Source organism: Bidens hawaiensis, unplaced genomic scaffold (genome assembly GCF_021521415.1).
Source record: "Bidens hawaiensis isolate Kalapana, Puna unplaced genomic scaffold, B.hawaiensis_p1.1 tig00000760_1, whole genome shotgun sequence".
NCBI classification, from domain to species: Eukaryota; Viridiplantae; Streptophyta; class Magnoliopsida; order Asterales; family Asteraceae; genus Bidens; species Bidens hawaiensis.
The window spans coordinates 2423117-2431047 of NW_027491043.1; the positions used below are offsets into that span (position 1 = coordinate 2423117).

The window sequence follows — 7931 nt, forward strand, 5'->3', positions numbered from 1 at the left end:
GCAGCACATTTAGTCTGAAGAGACCATTATTTGAGAGAAAACCCGACTACTCCACTCACTCTTCATCTAATTATCGTCAGCCACTTCATGAGGGTGAAGATTATCAACTACAAAGGAAGTTCAATCATGGATCTATAACCCATTTCATCTTATATTTCAATTTTATTCAATCATTCATGTTTATTTCATCTTGATTTTGTAGGCTACTTTGTGTCTACGAACCATAGCTTTGAGTTGTTCAGGTGTTTTTAGGAAAGTTTCATAAGTGTTTTGTGTTGTACAAATTAAAAAGCCCGAGACCAGTAGGCCTCTGCGTTTATATTTACAAATGCAATATAATTCAAAAAAACTTAAGAAACTTAAAATGACATGTAGCATAGTCGCTTCAAGCTTGACCATCATTCGTATAAAAAGTGCTAAATCCATATGCAAACTACAAAGTCTATTAACTTAATGAAAAGATTGACTTTGGGAAACCTGCCTTCAACCACGTTGTCTTTTTTTAGTGCAGGTCATATTTCATACACTTTTAAATATTTTGAGTTGGGTTTTTATTGAATAGTAATCCTAATTGGCTCATACTTGGATTTACAATATTTCTTTATCAAATGTTGGGTCGGATTTATGATAAGGAAGATTGAAATCTTCTCAACCTCCTCAGAAAAAGGCTAAGTATGGAATTCGAGCAAGCCTAGACGATCGAGCATGGTTTTACTACTTCGAGCAAGGTCTTCAGAACCTTAAATGGTTAATTCTTCTAAGTGTTAAGACTTCGAGCAAGCTACACTTCAACAAGCAAGAGTATTCTTCTATCGAGCATGGATTGCCAATCGAGCAAATAGCTTGATCATACAAGTTTTAACCAAGTGTTACAAGCACAGGATGATCGAGCACATGAGGACAAGCATGGATGCAATAAGAAAATGTCACGTGATCAAAGCAAGGACTTCGAGCACAGTTCAGTTTCGGAGCAAGATTTACATCCGAGCATGATAACCTCTATAGGTTTTGCGCTAGGTCCGGTCCTAACAAGTGGTATCAGAGCTATGTAAGCTTGCTGAAGGCCACGAGACAGAAGGTTGAGTATCAAAGTTTGAAGCTTTAAAGGCTTTTGTGCGTGACTGAGTTCAGATCTGAAGAGAAGTCAAGCCATGGATGAACAAGAAGTGTCGACTAATAAGATCCCGAGACTAGTCGGTCAAGAGAACTACATCAAATGGAAAGTGTTGTTTGAGGCCGCTGTTAATTACAATGATACAAAACTATGGAACTCCATTAAAGATGGACCATATGTTCCTTCTCTTACCCCAAATAACAATGCTAATGTGGAAAGGCAGATGAAAAAGAGAGAGGACAAAGCTAGGACTTTCTTGGGAGATTTTCAGCAGTGTGAATCATCACACTAATGCTAAAGCGATGTAAGAAGCAGTTGTAGAAATGTTTGAGGGAATGTCGAGTTAAGGGATATTAAGAAGGATCGATTGAAACAACAACTTGACAGGTTCAAATTCAAGGATGGTGAGAGATTGAAGTCTGTACTGCAAAGATTCATGGCTATAGTGAATGAAATCAGAACCACAGATCTACAGATCTCTGATTTTAATTTCAACAAGAAACTACTCACATCCTTATCTGGTGAATGGTACACAACAATCAAATTCATCAGAGAGAAGGAAAATTTTCCCAACTTTAAGTTGGATGATGTGATTTCATTTCTGCAGGCTGCAGAGAATGAAACGATTGAAAATCACATGTTGAAGGAGGAGAAACCCAGGTCTCCAGTGACTAATGCACTCAGTTAAAATATCAACGAATGGTTTGGTTCGAATGGAAGTTGCTCGACTCGAATGGAATGGAATGAAATGGTGGAGTGGAGTGGAATGGAATGGTTGAGTGGAATGGAATGACTTGAAACAAAATTTCCAACCGAGTTGAACAAAAAAATTTCAGCAGGCTCCAAGAGATCTTTTCGCTAACCAAGAACTTACAAGTACACCCAAAGAAATTTCAAAAACTTTTCACAACCAAAACCAAAGAAACTGGAACTTTCTTTTGTGAACCCACAACTCACTTTTTCACACAAACCACACGTCTCAAACACTCAAAAAAATATCAAGACTCAAGCTTGTGACCCAAAAATTACAACTATTAGAGCCGAAAGTTCTGATACCAATTGTAGATCCCGAAACCAGATCCGACAATGAACAGCTTTGTTCTTGATAAACGGTCGAGATGGGTGGGGTGAAATAATACGATCGAACAAAACAATATAACAATAATATAAATAGTGAACGACACTGTAATCGGTTAAAAGAAGCAAGAACCGACCCCACCCAAATGGGTTAAGTGAACCTTTCATAGGGTTCCCATTTTTCCAAAGTTTACATCTTAACCGTACAAAATAAAGGCACCGAGTGCGAAATAAATCGACTAAAAGCAAACTAGAACGACATACACAATCCTAAAAACAATATAGAATATTGGCGCTACACATAGCCTCAAACACACACACACACACACATATATATATGTATATATGTTTGTGCGTTTGTGTCTAGAACTCATTTGGCGTTCAAGCTTTTAATTCTACTAATCTTCATCCCTACTCAAACCATTGTATAGTAGTAACTACTTCATCTTGTCATTTACATTCTATATTAGAACTTTAAAGTAATCGCTTCATCTAAAGCATAGAGCCTACCAAAATTCTCTCATTGACCAAGTATTCACACGCTACAATGCTCACATTAATCTGATAGCGGCAAAACAATTGATTCACATAATTAAGCAAACTCGTTAAAGTAATCCCACGGCCAAAGTTGTCGCTTAAACCCCAAAACTTAGATGAAAAATGTGTTATGCTATAACTATGTCCTTGCGGTAACTATATATCTATGCGATACCTATACCGTCCGACACAATACATTGCATGAACTATATCAATTCAACTACTACCATGCATGTGATTACTTAATAACATGCGAAGACTTACTTCAGTTTTTGAGAAAACCTAATTCAATTTGTTACGGGTGCTCGAACCGTTTAGTCTTGTAAATAAATTAGCATCGTTACTATATTCCACACACCTCGATTATCAATCCTTTATGGTCCCATGCAAAACCGTTAATAAAGCTTTTTAGTCGACAAGTACCTTATACCGAACCGAACCGAACCAAACCAAACCTTGCAGTTGAGATTCGATGATGTTTGGAATCGTTTTTGTTCTAACAAAGGAGATGAGGTTGGGGTTGATTATTAATAAAGTATTAGGATAGTTCCACATTACCCTCTTTAACTACCAAATCTCATTATTTTCTTTATATTTAATATAAATCAGTTGCCTCAATTAAATACTTAAAGTTTATCAAACGAAATCTCGGGATGTTACGGTTACACACATTCATGTGATAATGATATGTAATATAAATATATACGTAAATCCTAAATATTGTCAATTATGTTAACCGGTTGTTTCAACAAATTTGTTGGAGTAAATAACTAAATGTGCCGTTTATATATTCGCATAACTGGATGGTTTTAGCCAAGAGTCAAAGCGGATCAAAGGTATTGCAAAATGTGTATAATCATACGGAGCTTATCTGGAATCTATCCAAAAGAAACATGCAAAAAACCAAATTTATGAGCTTTGAGTTGTTTGGGTGCTTACAACCTAGTTTTTCAAGTGTTTTGAGTTATGCGAATTAAAAGCCGTCAAGTTGATTTATTGGAATATACGTTTTAATTTTAGAACATAGAAGTTAGAAATAATTACAACACATATATAAAATCAAATATATTCAATTTTCTTGTGATTTTAATATTTTTAAAATCAGAATAATAAATGAATTCGTTCTTAATTGTTTGTATTCAAGCTGGATTGTTCACACACACATATGAATGCCAAAAAACATAATAAAACAAAATAAAAAAACCAGCATGTAAATAATACTAATACAATGGAGGATTAAAGAGCGTTTATAATTCAGTTACGTACAATATACATTAACTCAAATGCACAGAAGAAGAAGGTAAATATGATACTACATATTTACAAATATTTTAGCATAAAAGCTACTTGTGTTTATTTAAAAAATGAAAAGATAATCAAAGGAAATAACATACAAATGAATAAAAGTTCATAATATTATTAGTCTTTTCATAAACCCCATGTCAATGTAAATCTTCTAAACCTGAAAGCAAGCAATATACAAAGGATAATTGAGCATGTGAAATGAATATTATGAAATACATGAACAAATTAACAGAAACAAAATATTTAGTGTTAGGAGGCTTTTCGTCAATTCCTTATTTAAGACCTTGTTAATGAAGTCCTTCATATCTAACATAAGTTGATCGGATTCTGGCAACTCCGAGAAGAGAAAGAACTCATGAAATGTGTTTGGGTAGTCAATCAAGCACGCTTCCTTCCCGGACTTCTTGAGCCACTGTTAGTACCTTATATGTCGGTCCCGGAGGGTATCAAACCCAGCCGCGACCACCATTGTCGCGGGAAAATCCATTTTGGATATGTCCACGGCATTGGGCACAGTAACATTGATGATAGGATGGTCTCGGTTGAAGGGTTCACCTAGGGGCATGAACGCGTTCCAAAACCAATCGGTCCGCTTCATTGTCACGAGAGGTACTGATCCATCCATCCGTATTTCAGAATCTGTTCGCTCCTCCCCGCCGAGAAACGGTTGGATCGCCACTAGCCCAATTACCTACAAGCCATCATACTGTTCATCAGCAATCATGCGGGTGGTATTTGTTGTTGGATTTTAGATCACTCATTTCTTCTTAATTTCTTACAAAATACAACTTACGTGTGTACGATGCTTCAATTAGAAAGATACGAAGTTGTTGATTTTTCAAACTAGGAAATTAGATATGTTTATATACGGATAATAATGCATGAATCCAGTAGCATATGTATACATATATATAGTTAAGTCGTACCTGGAGTTGCTGGAATTTGAATTGGGAGGCTCTTAGAGTCACATGATGAGCTAGGTGTCCGCCAGCGCTATCACCGACGATAAAGCACCGTGAAATGCTGGCATTCTCCGGCAGCCATTTTGACCGGTTATCTTCATTGTCCAGAAATTTCAGCACATCAAACCCATCGTCATGTTGGGAAGGGTGTCGGTTCTCTGGTGCAAGACGGTAGTCGACAGAAACAACAATGGCACGCAATTCGCTCGCGAACTTGCGGCCCACATAGTCTAATATCGCCACATCCGGGGAGAGGAAAATATATCCACCGCCGTGAAAGTACACCATCACCGGGAGATCTTCTTCAGCGTATTGCGTGGGGACAAATACACGGAACCAGAGATTGCGAGTTGGATCCACCATGACATCGTGTGTCTTGACACCGTTGACGGGTATGGACAATGCCGGGATCTGAAAGTCCACGAGATTGAGAAGACCGCGGGGCACCGTGCCGTCATCCCGGAGAAGTGGGTCGATTGCAAGGTCTATTGCCGATAGTACAATTCGTGTTCTCAAGGGCAAGGATAGCTGAGATTTCGGAGTTTCCGCTGCTGCTGATGATTCCATAATTAATTGAAAGACTTTTGTGATCAGAGAGGTACGTATTCAAAATTCAGGTTGTGTGACAAATGCTAAACACATCAACTCTATTTATACTGCAAAATATGCGACGTTATATCACACCATCTTTGAATATTTCAATATTTCAGTCAAATGAAACCTTCACCTGCATGTTCACACCAAAAAGGTTGGTCATGGTCAGGGTCTAGTTGAATTAAAAAATTCATCTTCAGTCAATAACTAATGTCTATTACAACTATTTAGTTTTGTCAAAAATAAAAGGCTCTATTCATGATTTTCCCCTTCGTTAACTTGTTTTACATTGAATGTTTGTCCGTCACTTTTTATTTCAGATAAGCCGTCACTTTTTTAAAAAAACTTTCAACGTTTTTGTTTTACAAATGGCAAACATTTTGTACTAAATAAATGAAAATTAATATTGACAAATGTAGATGGGCAACTGTACGAAAGAGGATGGTTGGAAACCATGGCCAAGTTGAATTATTTCTTTCAAATTAAATAAACTTTCACCAAATATTGTCTTCAGTAGTGTTTTTCAAATGACGATAACATATTTCAACTTGGCGCTCGGCTTTCAACTATGATGGGTTCTTTTAAATTAAACCTAGTATTCAACTTCTGATATATGTATAAGTGACAAATCACATTTTGGCAATTGCCAAGAAAGATAGGTCATAACTAGTTGCTTACAAAGCTCTTGTGCCAATAACTAATAATGCCGTTACGGTTATTAAATAATATAAAGGCTAGTTGGATTCCAATATTTAACAAATTGAGTTATTTTGTCCAATGTTAAATATAGGTAAAAATGTTAAATGTTCTTGTATTCCCTTAATTTTCAATTCATATGTAAAAATAGCATGCTGATTTAGTCGCTAATTTAGGTAATTTTATGAGTAGGAAGATTCATTTTTGTGACCCATTTGCGGTTTGTTATCGCTATTTTTATCTTAAGTAGGGTTCTTATTAGTTGAAGCAAAAGGCAAATGCTCTAATTAGATTTAACGAAGAAAGAAATATAATGATTGTCAAACATGGATATTATTGTATCAAATTTGAAAACGAAATTTATAATTGCTCGATTATTATTATTATTTATATACCAGTCATGCTTGCTTTTGGAATTTTCTTATGGTATTATGGGTATTACATGGAGCAAGGGTGCTAGTAGTAAGATCGTATAGTTAACGAACTAGTTTTGTTTGTATCACTTAGACTGTGAAAAAATGGAATTTTTTGTTTGTGTTCATTCATTAATAGTATAAACAAATGGTTCATGAACATAACAACCGAACATAATTGAACATAGTTGAACGTACATAATTGAGCTAAAATCAGTTTAAAGTAATTTAAAAAATTATGTGTTGGACGTAAAGGTTTTATTAAATCTAATATAAAATATATTAACGGACGTAAACTAACGAACTTAACAAACGTAAACTAGGGAGCATTAATGGACGTAAGGGTCTTTAAAAAGGTATATTGGTAATTCAGGCAACAAGCATATTGTTAACATATTCAATTTGGGCTTAATTTGCAGCAGATTAATTTTGGTCAAACTTAATCAGTAGCAGCCCCAGATTGGCAATTTGATATAAGTATGAAAGGGTAATTTTGTCTCAAAATTCAATGCGTTAGGTTCATTTGACTACAAATCAAAGATTAGTGTGCTATTGACTTTTATTTTAGTAAAAAGGCAGCTAGGTTTTAAGTTGTTATTTTGATTTCGTGTTAGTTTGAGTACAAAGGACTAATTTGGAATGTTTTAAAATTCCAAAAAGTTTTTTGTTAAAAGGTTCTAGCCTAATACTTGGTTTTGGTTCGACTTTTGAGAGTCAAAGCTCAAGTAAAGGTAATCTGAGAACTAACTTAAAAATTTTAATAGTATAAATCTTAATGCTAAATTTATGAAATTTTGTGATGTTTCTTTCTTTTTTCCGTTCCAACATTATCTTGATTTTTCCTACTAAGTATGCAAATCTATATATTTATAGTAATTGTAATTTTTAGTCACATTATCTGCATATAGTAAAAAAAAAGTTTTTGACTCAATAATATTAACTTCTCAAAACCGAAGTGTAACAAATTAAACTAAAATATTATACATTCATTCAGGTGTCAAATCAGCCTTGGGCACTCTACCATTAGCGGATCAGTAATCTTGGGATGGGGGCGACAAGAACCTAATTCACAATGTGGTAGACTACAAGCTTTTAACGATCAATGGGTCAATTCTTTAACAATTTTTATATACTTTTTAAACGCTTCTATATCAATTTTTTTATAATATATACATTTTATAAAATTTTGGACAGAGTAACAAACAGGTGATCATGCTTCTGACTGGTCAAAGC

At 35.0% G+C, this 7931-nt stretch overlaps 1 pseudogene; it reads right to left on the reverse strand.

Annotated features, from left to right (window-relative positions):
- Nucleotides 1-4448: 4448 nt before the first annotated feature.
- On the reverse strand, nucleotides 4449-5562 carry LOC143534892 (putative carboxylesterase 18 pseudogene; annotated as a pseudogene).
- Between the last annotated feature and the right edge of the window lie 2369 nt (nucleotides 5563-7931).